Here is a 17,416-nt window from a genome sequence, read left to right on the forward strand (position 1 = left end):
ACAGAGATTTTGAACAACTGGGTATTGTGCACAGACAGTCAGCTTGTCATTAATACAATATAACACTACTAGCCTTATTTCTGACCCAATGTTTATATGGTTTTCATTTGGCAGTTCTCAACTTTGCTCTGTTTCTGAATTTCAGGTGTGTAGTAACTTATAGTTAACACCGTAACTTCTATGTAGGACTGTTAGGTTTTATGATGTTAGGTTAGGTAATTCACACCACTGCTGGTGATGTTATGAATGGCTAGCATAAAATGAGCATATGCTTAACTTTAAGCAAGTTACAGACATTGACACTAAACAGAAAATTATAGTTTGTGCTGCATAAGCCTAGATAGTTAAAGCAGACATTAAAAAACTGGACTGGTCTAAGTGTATTTGAAACTTTTATTTCTGAAAAGTAACTATATAAAAAAAACACAACTAAGTATTTATATAAATCAGCAAGTATGCACACACAAACTGTAGAGATTGGGTCGTGTAGGTAGTGGGGCTGTATAGCAAACAAAACTTCAGCAATATATGCCAATATAGGAAGGTAAACGCCCTTTTAAAGATTATACAGTGTACTTCTACAGCATTAACTTCTGTACTATCTAAATTAAACATGGATTTTGGTAATTTTGTATCTCTGACAACTGTTTACTTTAATCTTTAAGCTGTTTTCAACCTCTTCAAAATATTGTAACCAGATCTAGCATCATTGTTGAGTTGCCAGAACCCTTTCAGAAGCCTTTACAAATGTCATTGACATCACTGAGCATATCACAAAGGATTTCAGATAAGTCCATATTGGTGCCTGGAGACTATCTTCCTAATGCCTAAGAATTACAATATGGAATTTGTTCATACTCTGCTTCAGCACCTACAGAAACATGAATTCAGATATGGTTTCCTTTTCAGGTGCAGTACTGATCTAATTTACTCAGACACTGCAGTCTTTCTCTATGTAAGTCAGAATGATAGACTGTAGGGTTTGGAAGGGACCTCTAGAGACCATCTAGTCCAATCCTCCTGTCAAAGCAGTCTACCTAGACCAGTTTGCACAGGTAGGCATCCAGGTGGGTCTTGAATGTCTTCAGAAGAAAAATATTATTTTTCAAGCAGAAAGTTATTACATATACTGCTGTATAAGCAAGTAATGATATGAAGATATCAGTAGGAAAGCAATGGGGAAAACTACATTTTATTAGTGATATAAGATGAAAAACCACTGTTAATGAGAGACTGTTAAAAGAGTGAAAATGTGAAAATAACCTATGTCAGGAATGAAATAAATTAATATTACAGTACTAGGGGCATGAAAATGTGATAAAGAACAGATCTTTAAGTGATTCCAAGATATGGATTATCTTATTCATTCTCTCAGGACATATTTATGGTATCTTTGCTTTTACTAACAATGACAACTATACAAATCTATAGCTAGGAGCATGGCAAACCACAGCTGAAATGTATAAGCACATTGCAGGCAACAAACAAGACAAAGATAAAAAGGGAAAACTGAGATAAAGAACTGGATGGACTGGTTTGGGGCCCTGTACTAAATATAGCCAAAACTGACAGGATGCCAAAGCGATTCTTAAGATAAAATCTAAAATTAAAAAAAATAACTATTGTAATATTAAATATTATTAAACACAATTTAATAAGGAAATCATATTATAATTATAGTAATTGTATTTTAATAAATATAGTACATCATATATGCATAAAGTAATACTATATTATGTAGTATATAGAATAAGACTATGCATATGGTTATTACAGTGATGATTATCATATTTTATTTTTTAAATGCAATTTATATTTCTTAACAGTATTATGACTCATATATTAAGATATTACTGTTAAAATTAAAAAAATAATAATAATTTTGCTGTCAGAAGATTCTGAAATCTACAATCTGTTCTGTAGGCAGTCCTAATCAGCCTGGAAATCTAACATGTTTAGTTTGTCTTTTTAATTCTTGATGGATGAGAAGAGTACAATCTTGTTTGTCTCTTCTTACCTCCCTATTCTTTTCTTTCTTTAAATGGTGCTGCCTCACTTGGGGTAAAATTTTCTTACTCCTCTGACCTTTTGGAACATCCTTCCTGTAATTTTTTGCCTCATTAACTAATAATTTAATATGAAAAAACTCGCAGGCTGTGAGTTTTAGATTCTATTTTCTTCTATTGACCTTCTAATATAGTATTATCCAGACATTAAGATTTAATGCCATAAAAGGCTGATCATAATGCCAAATTTTGCATAAGCTTACTGTATATCTCTAAGAATATTTTAATCTCTTTGATAAACAGAGAAAAAAATGTTTGTGCAGTAAATGCTTCCCCTATGTGATGCATAGCACTGATTTCCTTTATTCGTCATTCACAGAAGCATTCTTCAATATAAATTAACTTAAATTCTTGTTGATTTCAAAGATACTACCTAAATTAAAATGTAATTATGTTGTCATTTGATCAGAATCATTAATTATTTGAGAATATCTTCAGTACACGCTTCTTCCTTCCTGATTTCTTATCAGAATTTATTACTTGATTTTCAAACTCATGCAGTTCTATATACTAGCGACTATTTCAATTACCCATGAAGGCAGATAGTTTTATGTGCAAAATAACCTTATTGGATTATTTAAATAGCAAATCATTTTGCACATATGGTTACATGCAAGCATTGTACAATTATCAGTTTCCCATTGGTGTTTATGAACATAACTAATGGTTTCAATTAGCAAAATTTGTCACTTTTTCTCTACATTTTCTCTAACAGAGGACCTTTGGTTTCATAGCTGGGGCATTAGACTGTGAACTTTCTGATTATGGTGCTGAACTTGGCACATTTTTCTTAAGTATAGAGCAAAGGAATATGACATTTTTAACTATCTTGCTTTATAACAGTTCCCAGGGTTTGTAGGAAAAGGGTCACTGGTGTTATTAACAGTATTGAACAGTTCACTGATTTGCAGAAGTATATTTTTTCTTTCTGACATGACTAAAGTAACTGAATAGAAGGGCCCTTGTTCAATGGCGCTTAACCATACTATCTTTTACCAGTCATCCAACAAATGCATCTAATATTTTTTCAAAAGAAGTCGACAGAGTAATACAACTAGACACCTCAACATTTAATACTTCATTCCATGCCTGGAGCTGTCAGTGCCTTACAGCTTAGCCCTGTAGATGTAGTTCATTTAGTCAATATACAATTGAATATATTGATATGTATATAAATCATGAAGGCATTTAACGTTTTCATAACTTAATTTGCTTAAATTTTGTATGCAACATGCTCTGCTTTGATGTTAGGAAATACACAGAAGAGAACATTACTTAATGATAAGACAACACATAAGATGTTAAGAAAGTGTTTTAAAGTAATACTTTGCCAAATGTTAAAACTTTACTTCACCTTAAAAAAAAAATTGAGATAAATCAGTAATCAAAATCTGAATTAGACAAATTATATATTTATGGCTGTCAGAGCTGTAAATTTCAGAGAAATATTTCTTTAATGATGTGTTATGCAGTGGTGTTATAGAAGGTATACATTGTGATGGAAAGCACAAACCAGAAGAGTAAAGTTTCTAAGCATTCTTTCATAATGTTGCAATCCTGGCAATGTTCAGCTAGTGTTTTATATGTCTGATGTATTGAGTACAAATTGCTCACACTTCTAAAATTATTCATATGTTTATTTTGATTAGTGTTAATCTAAATCTTTACAGTACTGTTAAAATTATACACCTCCAAAAATCCTTTTCTTTAAAGTTGTCTGTTGTATAACTGTGTCTCTAAGCATTCAGTTTAAGGCAAATGTAGTACTTACACTATTTTCCAATTAAGGCACTATGTAATACTGTATTTATTTATTTGTTTGATATTGATTTTCAAATTTCTGAGGACAGTCTACAAGAATGGCAAAGACCACAAATCAGACTAATTTTTCAAGTTCCAAAGCTTTAATCTTTATCAAAAGCAATCACATCCTCAAAGGATAAGAGGGGCAAAAATTGTCGCTTTATTTTCTTTTTTACATAGTAAAATAATACTGCCCAAAGAGATCTTTTTGTATAGTAATAGCAAACACTGTTTATGTGTTCTTCTGTAAATATGTCAATAATATCTATACTAGGAGAATCAGCAACTCAGTCATCAGTTTCATCTTAGCATTAGTTTACTATTCCTTGTGTTGGTGTTCTGAAGAACACTATTATAGGCCCTGGAGCGTGTTCAGAGAAGGGCAACAAAACTGGTGAGGGGCCTGGAGCACAAGTCTTATGAGGAGCGGCTGAGGGAGCTGGGATTGTTTAGTCTGGAGAAGAGGAGGCTCAGAGGAGACCTTATAGCACTCTACCACTTCCTGAAGGGTGGTTGTGGTGAGGAGGGGGTGGGCCTCTTCTCCCTGATAAGTAATGACAGGACGAGAGGGAATGGCCACAAGTTGCGCCAGGGAAGATTTAGATTAGACCTCAGGAAGCATTTCTTTTCTGAAAGAGTGGTCAGGCACTGGAATGGCCTGCCTAGGGAGGTGGTTGAGGCACCATCCCTAGCGCTGTTCAAGAAGCGTTTAGATGAGGTGCTTAAGGACTTAATTTAGTAGTTGGGTAGAGATAGTGATAGGAGGATGGTTGGACTAGATGATCTTATAGGTCCTTTCCAACCTTATGAACTTATGAACTTATGAACTTATTAAAAGAACCACATTTCTCACAATCCTCTAAATCTTTAATCAATTAATTTAAACTTTAAGTGTTTCTATCCATTCTCAGTACTCATGAAGTCCTTTGAATGCCCATGAATATCAGCGTTCTTCTCTGTCATCTGTAAGTATTTCAAGTAACATCATTTTATTATTTAAATATTAAATAATCTGGTAATATCAATGACGGTAGGGAACAGTATTTTTTAGCACCAATCACTATCAATGAAAGCACATAAGATTCATGAGGAATTGGAAATTCTTCAGATCAAAGTATTATGTGTCATATATCTTCACAATTATTCAAAGAGTAAAATTTTTTCTCAAAGACCAATTAATACATATAGTATTGCTTGTTTTCCATCTAACTTACCTATACACCTGAGTTATTTACACAACTGCTGTGATAGTAAATCAGAGAATATTGTTGCCCACTGAGAAGCATTGAAGGTGAAGATACAAAGACTTATTACTCAAGAGGAAGGGGAAGTGTTATGTTAGCCATCATGGTTAATATCTCTTAGGCTATCTTAAGATCAGGATAATTGAAAAGGTGTCTGGTTATCTGCTATGTGCACACTCTGCTACAGACATCACATTAGAGATTAATACTGAACTACATAAAAATCTACTCTTAATAGATATTTGAAAAATTTGAAGGTTACTTGTTTTTGTCTTTGAGAATGAGTTCAGATCAGGTGTATAGTTTGTGTAACAGCGTTAGATCAGGTGTATAGTTTGTGTAACAAGGGGTAGGATTTGTGTGTCAGTATCATAGAAAGGCTTGGATTTGTAGGGACCTCAAAGATCATGTAGTTCCAACCTGTGATGCATGAAGTCTTCAAATTCAAGAGATCTTTAAAGTTTAGTGCGAAAGACTATGAAGTAGAAAAAGGATACTACAGATTCAGTGACACTTCTACATTCATGATGCTGCATTCTTCACGGTCAAGACAGTGTAACTGGGCTATCTTGATACAATTAAGTCTGCAATAAAAACATATCTACCTACCACTGGCTTTGTAGGGAGTGGTGTAAATCCCTGTGTATGCTAATCAGATATTTATGAGGTTTTATAAGGTGCTCTCCAAAGTACACACAGAGCGATGTCATTGAATCTGCCACAGACTCACAGTTCCGATCATTGGTGTTATAGAGGTGCTACCCAACTGTGTAGGGCAGGAACTGTGCAGCCAACCAGAGCCAAATGTCAGATGGAGAGATTATAACTACATGAAGTAGAATTTGGCTAGAACACTGAAATTAACACTTTCAACTTCTCTGAAAAACATTATGTGATCTTGCAAAAATGCAAGCAGTTGGAACATTTTATATCTCGTACAAAAATAGCATACTTCTACAGCATGATGCTCCCTGAAATCATAGTTGAAAATATATAGGTGATTATCTCAAAGTGCAACAGAGATACCTATAAATTAGCATTACTTAAATGCTTCTAATTTATACATGTGTAAAAGAGCAGAAAGTTAGGTCTAGGGTTTCCTTGGTTTTGTTCTTTGGAAAAGCAACAACCTCATGAAACCCTAGCTCATTTTTTAGGCATTTCCAGAGCAGAGTAAGAGTTGTGCCAAACGTTACAAATCATATGTGGTCTAAGCCCAGAGACCCCAAGACTATTTCATTTACAAGGATATAAAGTTTACTGTGACTTGAGTCATGATCACACAGGGGAAGATCTGATTCTCTCCCATATTTTGAACCTTCTTGATACAGACTTAACTGCTTTCAGACTGTATTTATTCAAAATCACACTCTGCAAAATGGATTTCATGTTCTCTAATTTGAACGGCAATGCCAATGCAAATATGTATAATCACACATAACTTTTTGGAAATGTTTAAGAAAATTCCATAGTTTGGTTTATATTAACTATAAATTAGTCTGAAAGCTATAGTATATTATAAAAAAAGAAATCAACACCTTCAGATAATGCTCTGAATGAAATAGGCAAATTGCATTTACAGAGTAATATATATTTTTTTGTTATTTCAGATTGAGATTTTTTTACATTTTTGAAGTTTTTATACATAGAAGATGCTCAAGTTAAGGGTATATTAAGAGTTGAGGAGATGGATCCCGATGAAATATGATGCTAGCTGGACATTTTAATCCTTTAAGATTGTTTAGATATCTCAGAAGTCTATATACATTTTTTCTGATGTTTTAATGTAATTATGTTGTGGATTCATTTTAATATCTATGTCCAAAAATGAAAATAAAAGAATGTAGTGGATGAAATTAAAAGTATGTATTTTTGAAGCTTTATTTTTTAAAATAAAAGCATCTTAATATTCTGTTAGGGCATATGAAACAAATCAGAGTAATGGAAGTGAAGATCTATACTTAGGATTTGTTTCACCATCTGTAAATCTAAACAATACAAAATTTTTTCTCCAGATCAGACAATTCTGTCTCTGTACAATTAGACAGAATGCATATTATGGAGTTTTTATGCTGCCATTATGCCAGCTGCAGGACAGCTGATACATTACTTGGCATAAAGCCTGCTCATTCAAAATTAATGCATCACAATTTTTCATATTTAAACTAACAGAGTAAATTATAGCTGCTTAAATTTTTGTATCAGCTAGCCAGAACATCTCTGAACACAAACTCTATCGTTTAAAAATCGAATTTGCTGACCTGATGACCCATACACAAAAACATGCAACAAAAATGACACTGTTAGTAGTCCACATTCCATTAGAAAGAGGAGGCCGTAGTAGCAGACCTTTCACATAGATTGAATGAGACTCTAGTTTTGTACCCTTACTTAGCTTTGAGGTCTTGAAAAATACACTGCTTACACTTTCAGGAAAGTTTATTCCTCTGGCCATCTGCTCTAAGGGTGAAGTATTTCTCAGATGTTTATTTTGATGTTGTACTTTGTATTAGATGAGGAGCATAAAAGTAGAAGACAGTCTGACCTTTAGGACAAGTATTTGTGAAACTGGTGTTTCTGTTTTCATTACAGGGAATGTGTGAGTATTTAGGATGATATGAAACTTTTTTTTTTTGGAAGACAGTGACTGAATGTTTTTTTATTTTTCATGTAGAGGACTTTAATAAAATTTGGGAGATGTTTATATGATAGATTTCAGGATATAATTTGATATAAATTAGTGGTGCATAGATTTCTTTTTTCAATCATAACTAATTTGAATCATGAAAACATTTCTGCATTCTCCTCTCCTCTCCTCTCCTCTCCTCTCCTCTCCTCTCCTCTCCTCTCCTCTCCTCTCCTCTCCTCTCCTCTCCTCTCCTCTCCTCTCCTCTCCTCTCCTCTCCTCTCCTCTCCTCTCCTCTCCTCTCCTCTCCTCTCCTCTCCTCTCCTCTCCTCTCCTCTCCTCTCCTCTCCTCTCCTCTCCTCTCCTCTCCTCTCCTCTCCTCTCCTCTCCTCTCCTCTCCTCTCCTCAACTTATGCACACTATAATAATGATGATTTTACAATTACTCTCTCTGAATATAAGGCTAAACATTGACTGTGGTGTTTAGATGTACATTTTCATTCTGCCTATCTCATTTTATGCCCAAATTGGCTTTTGTTTTCCTCTCATGCCCATTTGAGAGATTCTGTTTCAAGAAAATTCATCCTTAGAGGGCCCATGTTTTACCTATTAGAATTTCTTCCTGTATAAAACAAATTATCATAATTAATTAATTAATATTAATATATTAAAATGAGGAATAGGAAAGCAAAGGAAAAAGGGGAAGGATCTTATTAATGTGATTAATTTGTTAAAAAATCAGAGTACAATTTTAGTTTAACATTTTAAAAACATTTTAAAAACAGCTGGTTGATATAATGAAACATTATAATAATTATAACAATTCCTCTAAACCTACTGTTATTGCAACAATTCATTGAATAGTTCAGTGTAAAATATAAAGGGTTTGATTATTCATGGGACTACTATGAGCATATGGAATTTTTTTCCTCTAGTCTCCATCAGAAGTCAGTAACTCCTGAGCTGTTACTCTCCAATGACTCTTCCACAGCTCAGGGAATAATTGCAGTCACATTCCCAAGTGTACAACTTAGAAAATTTCTGAACATAACTTTGACATTTCCAGCTAATGGGATAAAACAGTAAGAACGAAAATATATACTTTTTTTTTCTTCTCTTCAGTGATCCAGTTTTGTGATGTAATGGGAGCCATTATGTCCTAAATATTATTTCAGTACCAGACTATGAAAGAGGCTATTTTCTAAAGATTTTTACCTTAGTAACTTCAATTAGTTTTAGAAATAAACTGTGTTATAATTAATCAATATTTCAGCTAGCAAGAGAGAAGGATTTTAAGACTGAATATCATACATACGGAAAGGCCCAGATTCTATTTGTCACGAAGACTTTATATTTTCTTTTTCCTGGTAAGGGTATTTTTTTTCATACTGAAAGGAGTAGGGTAAGTCATGGTAGTGAATTGCTTCATATTTCAATGGCCTGAGAGTGTCTTTTCATTAATTTATATACACAATGTTTGATGAAGCAGTAATATATAACTGAAAGAAATCTAGGAGCAGTACATACATAAATGAATATCGGTAAGCAAGTCTAATTCTAATCTCAATTTATTTTATGCATAATCTTTGCATCTCTCTATGGAATCATTCAGTGTTTTTCTATTCCTAGTCTGTTGATCATTTATTTTTTTTAATTTTTCAAAGTAATCAGATAACACGCTTCAGTTAGGAGTTCTGCTGCCATTTGACTTGGTTCAAGACATACTCACTGCTTTGATGTAGCATAAGTTTCTGTGTACCAGGTGGTCTTTCCTGATGTTTATAGTGCAGCCCAGGGAGGTCTGTCAGATGTAACAAATATTCTTTATCTGTATGGAATTCAGTTAAATCACAATGGAACTGATAGAATAATAGTCGTGCACAACTACAGTCCTACCTCTTAGCTGTATCTTGCAAAATTCCACAAACACACAAGATTCCCCAAACAAAATAGAAAATATTTCTGAACTGCTGCTGGATAATTATTTTGTTTATACACAACCCAAATCTGGGAATTGGGGAAAAAGAACCAAACTATCAAACTAAATGATCACAGCTGTTCTATACATTTTACAATTTTGTTTCAATTTTCTGTAGTAAAACACTGCAAAATTGGAAATTATCACCTAATCTATCATGCTGATTCAAAATATATGGAAATTCCCCCTTCTTCCCTTCCCTTCCCTTCCCTTCCCTTCCCTTCCCTTCCCTTCCCTTCCCTTCCCTTCCCTTCCCTTCCCTTCCCTTCCCTTCCCTTCCCTTCCCTTCCCTTCCCTTCCCTTCCCTTCCCTTCCCTTCCCTTCCCTTCCCTTCCCTTCCCTTCCCTTCCCTTCCCTTCCCTTCCCTTCCCTTCCCTTCCCTTCCCTTCCCTTCCCTTCCCTTCCCTTCCCTTCCCTTCCCTTCCCTTCCCTTCCCTTCCCTTCCCTTCCCTTCCCTTCCCTTCCCTTCCCTTCCCTTCCCTTCCCTTCCCTTCCCTTCCCTTCCCTTCCCTTCCCTTCCCTTCCCTTCCCTTCCCTTCCCTTCCCTTCCCTTCCCTTCCCTTGATATGTATGTCCATTTACCAACCTCAAAACAATTCTAAGCCATAACCCATGCAAATATTAATACACTGATTCTATCTATGATCTAATTATATGGTAACTGTAGATGGAAAAGTTGGTTCAGTCCTAAAGGAATTAGATTTGGTCAGGAATTACTAAGCTTCTTTTATTTATCATTTTATTTGTGAAAGTGGGAAATGACAGTTTCCTGTCTCACAGGAGAGATGCGACTGCACAGAGTGATTTATGAAGTTCTCAGATGATTTTATATTGAGTAGCATATTATATGTGCATTACTGTTTATCTAAAAGACACCATTGAGATCTTACATGTCTAGGAATTTATGAACACTGTCCATCTGCAAGTTGATAGTTTCGGAGCTGAAATCAGTCTACTTATGTAAGCAGAGTCTAGAATTAAATAAATTTGATGGACATAATTATTTGCAATACTATATAAAACCAACACTGACACGCATTTTAATAAAATGGCAAGAACCTTGAAACTGTACTTCACAAGGAGTTATTTTACCTGATTTTTGTAATTCTTTCTAATAAAAATTAGTTACTATAGGGAGTAAATTTGTTTCATGAATATTCAGAACTAACACTATGTGATTCTGATTTCTTATTGAAGTCTGTAGACCCCATATTACAAAAAGTAATTTAAAAATATAGATTTAGTTAATATACAACTCTAGAATACTTGTTCTATTTTTAGCATATTCTGAAAATTTCTAGACAAATAGAAAGATTCTGGAACTGAAACCAGAACTGAAAATTATTTTTCAGCCACTTGTAATGCGAAGTCCTTGCTAGAAAGTAAGCCTTTCCCTTCAGGCATCCTTTCCCTCACCGGACTATTTTCATTAATCAAATGTAGCACAGAAAAACCTCTGTGTTGGATAAGTAAAGATGAAAACAAAACAAAACAAAAAATGGAGAGTGAAAAAAAGATGAAAAAATTGCTAAGTGTCTGAGCAATTTCCACTTCTTTGGAGTTTACTTCTGTTTCCTTTTTATACTGCTTGTCTCTGCCAAGAGAAAAAAAAATGAATAAACTATTGCCTCCAGATGCATCCTGTGTGTCAGAATATACTGTAAACTTCAGAGATATATACCAGTGAAAACATACGCTTCAAAGAAAAGCATAATTGATCAGCAAGTGTAGACAAAAATGAATAGCCCTTAAATTCTAGCTAAAAACATAGTTGTCTACTGCTGGTACAGATTTTTATACAACATGATCTTAAATTTAATATTTTTCAAGATAAGTACTTGAGACCATTGTGTGCATCTAACTTTCAAAGACTGTTAATATTGAAGACTACCAGTCTTTACTATCATGCTCTGCAATAATTATTTTTATCATACTGTTGAACCCAGTGTATGCAAGATCATCAGACTGTTACAGGCTGTACTGGCCAACAGTTAGAAAAATAGTCCACTAACAGAGAGTATTTGGCTGACCCAAACCATGGAAATCTCAGGATGTTTAATTGGTTTTGCCCTGATTCAGGGAAAAGTAGGTTTTTATCTTATATCATAGACAATTCTGTGATTATGTCCTGCTGATTTCCAGAGTCTACATATTCCTGTTTAGATTTCTGTCTTGAACAAGAGTGTTTCCCTAATTCAGTCTATTTTAGTATTTAAGTTTATAGTATCTCTAATCATTTTTATTCTATCAACATTCTGATATTGTTATTGTTGTTAAGGTGCTTTGACAGTGGCAAATTGTAAAATAATTATAAAATAAGATTTGAATAAGCAATTCAAAAGCAAAGTGATGATTTCACAGCGAAAACCGCTTGCATTGTGTGGAGCACAGATACATTCTGTTATCAAACTTTGACTTCATGTACTTGAATGTAGTCTGTTCTACTGCAGCGTTAACTAAACTTCTTGTTGAGTTCTTAGGTAAATACCTACCTCTGTGCACTAAAAATCAACATTTTTGACCTTGTGACATTTTTTATAAATCTTGCACAGCCAGAAAGAAAACAGATTGTATTTATGTTTGAGTGATGAAAGATTTTGTGAGAGAAATGGATAGAAAAAATTTAAAGGAAAAAACTGATGTATTTATCTTATCTTCTTAAGCATATTCCACCTCTGAACCTTGTTAGGAACATCTTAGGAAAAATAGCAATGTCAATTAGAATAAAAACTACAGCTGAAGTAAACTACCATTAAGCATGTTCTGCCACTGTCTGTGTATCCAACTTAAAAATACTGTTCTGTCTGCTCTTCAGTTTTCACTGTGATGTCTAATGACATTTTTTTCCCACTTTCAGGGACTCTAATATATTGCTTAAAGTTGAAATCTTTTCTTTCCTTGAACTCCTAATTAGTTTTGTGTATATGGGATTTATGAAGTACTGGGTGTTTAAATCATAAATCTCAGATTTGATCTGTGTGGATTGCTCTGAATTAAAAACATGGATAAATAAAAGCAGCATCCCAGCAAAAACAAGTTTTAGGATTTTCATCTGTATGGATCTTATGGATCAAATTAATCTGTAAATCTTTACCCAACAATTGTTGGGTTCTCTTATTTTAATTATACTTCCTGTAACTAAATCCTTTATCCAAACTTTAGCAGAGTCATGGTTCTCGCCAAGAAATAATGAAAACAATATGCAATGTCAGGGCTCCCCATCTCCCTGGCTGTTTTGCTGACAGAGAGAGAAAAGTTTGTACAAATACTACTCAGCTTTTGTCACCTGATATCCAAATGCATCAGCTAAGCAACGAAGGAAAAAAACATATCCATTTAAAAATAAAGTTTATATTTTCATCCTCTTTTGACGGAGTAGACATTGTCTTATTAGGAATTCAGTCTGTTAGGAAAAGCAAAGTCTATGCAAAAGAGTTTTGCTCACAGAGCAAAAGAGCTCTGTGTTATGTTGCGGTACTTTTATTAGATGGTGACATTCCTGAGACAGCACCTGCTGCGTGGATTTGGGCTGTTAGCCAGAAAAGAAGTAAAAAAGAAATGTGTGGCTCACATCTGAGTGGCAATAAGCTTCCATTACTGTAACAAATGCCCAAATGCCCGAACAGTTGGAAAGTTACAGTGAATCACAGTTGTAAGTATTAGGGATAAATACATGTATAGAGGGCATTGTTATTACTGTAACTTTCAGAGCAACAAAGATATGAAAAATCTGTTTTCTTTTCCCCTTAAAATGTGACTACTGAATGATATTTTCTACCCAATTTGGGTGAAAGTGAGAACTTTTTATCTCCTTTGTGGATTTATTCTCTGATCCATTCCACTGTCAAAGTAAGAGAATCTGTAATGAAGAAAAATGTAATCAAATTATATTTTCCTTATACCCTGTAAATCTGAAGTAGCTCTAGATCTACTGCTGTATGAATGAGGCTGAAAGCGGAGTTATATCTAGAAATATCTGGGAATTTCTAGGGCTGTTTGTAGAAAAGCTATTCTCCATGTGTTAAAATTCATTCCTCAAAGCCAAAGGAGCTCCACAACTCTAAAGCAAAATGTACTTTTCAGGTATGATATAAAGGAACATTTCTAATTTATGAGTTCTGCCATTCAGGGTTTTGGTTTTCTTTCAGAATATGATATTTTTGTCTTTGAGGCATCTGTTTGTACCAGTTCAAAGCCATTGATTTTATGGGATTAAGCAAGATGACCATAGTTTGCTGTGAGGCACAAGTTAAGTAATTGTCCAGTGTTTTATTGGAAGATGGGAAAGGCATAAATCAATTCATCTCTGTGTGGTAGTCTCTCTCCCCTGGTACATATAGGCCAAAAATTAAAAAAAATAGTAAGTTGAGTAGTAGTATCTAATGCAACCTTATAGTTTACATTACTTCTATTCTCTTTCGGGGACTTTCTAAATATTCAAGACATTTCTGTTATGAGAAATTTCATACTGGATAAAACTCACTAAGACATCCATTGCTATTTTTGGGAGATACAGTTACAGTTTCCTTCTTGAGAGGTGTTAAGTCCTAAACTTCCTAATACTTATGAGAAAAATCAACTCAATGCCATGAAGTCATGTCTAATTTTGTAACAAGTAGAAGCATAATTTTTTCTGGGACTCTTTTCTAAACTTTGGGTGGTGTGATAGCAAAGTAGTAGAAAGTGTAAAGTAAGTGCTAACAAAAGGTCTTTTAACCTTGCTAATGTGGATGTATAACATTAGAGGAAAATATTTTTCAATACCTTGAAACTGGACCCAATCTCTTTTGATGACATCCTTCATTTATACCTCATCAGATCAATTGGGTGATGCTGTTGCCAAGCTACACTCCATCATATTTGAAAAGTTATAGCTGTCAGGAGTAAGAAATATCACTTTCATTTTCAAGAGAGAAAGGAAGACCTGGGGAAGTATAGGCCACTGAGCCTCACCTCAGTACATAGGAAGATCATGGAATATACCCTCCTGGAAGCTATGTTAAGTTATACACAAGATAAGCATGTGAAACACACCTTCCAATCTAAGGACCTAATGATTCCATGACACATGGTAAAAAATTGTTATTTTCTATTTTACTTTCCTGATTTACAAGAAGAAATTAATTAAACCTGTGTTAATATGATCTGCTGATTAATTTGAGGGTGGGTAGACACAAATAGATATAATTTCATTCCCAAATTTCGTATCACGGGAATAAACTCATAAGCCCCTTCTGGACTCTTACATTATTCAAGAGTTTAATTTGAACAAGTTAATTTTCCTGAGAGGGAGTTTTAGATTTGGCCTATGCTGGATGCAAGGTATTCCAAAAAGTTACCTTGCCTCAAATTTTTATTAGCTATGACATAAACAAAGATGTTGTCTGACAGTCAAACAGTTTATTATTCAGGATTATGCAGTATCTTCATTAATGGATGATGGTTGAAATGGCCAGTTTGGATGGGGCTATTTGCAATCTGATCTAGTACTTGATCTAGTGGCATGCAACCCTGTCTGTGGCAGGGAAGTTGGAACTTGTTGATTCCTGTGGTCCCTTCCAACCCTAGCCATTCTATGATTCTATGAAAAGGATTTTTAATCTAAACATCTTGCATATATTTTTAATATGTTTACATTATCATTAAAATGTTCAGAAGAGGAACATTATGTGAGACCTACTTAATTGAATATCTGAGACATAATTTGTTTAATCAACATTAATTCAAGAGGACAACTCCTTGTCGATTCCCATGAGCACTAGATAGATTTATCATATCTTTAAATCTTGGCATTCTTATAATATAATAAGAATATATACATAATATATAGAAGAATATATATATAATATATATATGTTCTGCCATGGTTTAATGATATTCTGTTACCTGTATTCCATATCATAGCATCATATGAGGCATTGAGAGAGTTAATGTTCCAAGTCTGTGGACTGCCTGGTTCTCAGAAGAGAACTACATATCCCAGAGGACTTTGTGTTCCCAAAGGGAAAGATAAAACTGCACACAAGTCCTGAGAATTCTCTCTTTTGTTGGACATCTCAGCAGCAGAGGTTCCCTAGCAATCTCACCTTCAGCTTTAGTGTGAGGCCTTCAATTTCGGACACTCTCATTTTATTTGATTTATTAGCTTCAATTCCAATTAGATTGTGTCATTTTGCATTCAGATATCTTATTTAGTAGATTAATTTTTCCTCCTCAGATCGTTGTCGCTGTTTTGCTTTTAGGCCCATCTCCCTACCATTTTCCCCTTCCCTTTTCCTGGGGTGTGGGTCTGGAACTGGGCTGAACCAGCGTGTAAACCATTGACATTTTTGGTGGAGGATGCGGGCACAAGCAGTCTTGGCTGGAAAAAGACATACTTTTAGAACTAATCTCTCTCTTCGCTCTGAGAGTTTCATTAGTTTATCTGTGTGGCAGGTGCTGTACTAAAAACATGGCCTTGAAGTCCAGGCAAACTGCCAATATTCTGTGATATTTGTAAACCTTTTGGGTGCTGCCAGCTTGCTTTGGTAAAGAAAAAAGGAGAAAATAAAATGCTTTCTCTTGTAAAACTGCTCTTCAAGGGATTGCATTCCATCATCTTTTCTCTTTTGGTGCTCAGAACATGCTGGGACATAGTTAAGTTAGTGCCTCTGATCTATGGAGCAATATGTATATATGATAAATTCAGAGCACACCTGCCTGGTACCTACATGCAATGTTTTACGATTTGAACCTGGTTTGGTTTTTGGCCCATCTCCCTACCCTCTCCCTTTTCCCCCTTCCCCTTTCCCAGGGTGTGGATCCACAGGTCCCCTGCCTATTAGTCCTGGAACTGGGCTGAACCAACCCAAACACTGACAGTGTCAAATCTGAGATAATGAATGATGTAACTTTTTGAAGCTCTTCTCTGTCTCTTTTTCTTTTATTTATCAATTTCTGTAAAATCAATAGCCTAATGCCCTACTGCCTACCTTCAAAATAGTCTTCAAAATAGTCTGCTTTCACTAATTCTGGCAATTGAATCAAAACCACTATGTCCTTCAAATGGCAAAATGACTGTATAGATATGACGACAAAATTGTAGTTTTATATTGTAGCTAAGTTACTTGTCTTTCCTAAAGTCACCAAAGTCTACTTCAGGAGTATATGAACTAATAAGTTGGGTAGCAGTTATGGAAGCACAGAGCACTGTCAAGCTCTGAAGTCTATCTGGGACGTGAATAAATTTTCAGATGTTTAGTCAATGTTAGCATCTGAGTCTATACTGCTATCTACAGTGCCTGCCTTGTAATTGTGCCACATGTTAATCTGGCCTTTGCTTGTTTGTTCTCTTTTGGGGATTAGGTTCACATTACTTTTGGTCTCACCCAACTGCAATAGCATGTTAATAAGGAAAGGGATTTCCTTTGGGGTCATTGTTAGCAAGGAATATAATTAAAAAATATATTGATAAAACCACATAGAAAATGACATTCACTGTTACAGATATGGATTTCTTGCAACTAGAGAGAGGAACAGATTTTCAGAGACTGCTAGCATAATACTTCCATGTTCATATCATCAGATACTTGCAAATCAGCCTTAACTTGAAGGTAAAAGTAAAGAACATAAGTCTAGCTAATAGCTAGGCAGTTAGTAAATACAAATGGACATGTAGGAATTAAGTACCATCATATTTATATCTTTTCTTTATATTTTT

This window comes from Cyrtonyx montezumae, unplaced genomic scaffold (genome assembly GCF_038088225.1).
Source record: "Cyrtonyx montezumae isolate F1298 unplaced genomic scaffold, pur_monq_1.0 scaffold_10, whole genome shotgun sequence".
Lineage (NCBI taxonomy): Eukaryota > Metazoa > Chordata > Aves > Galliformes > Odontophoridae > Cyrtonyx > Cyrtonyx montezumae.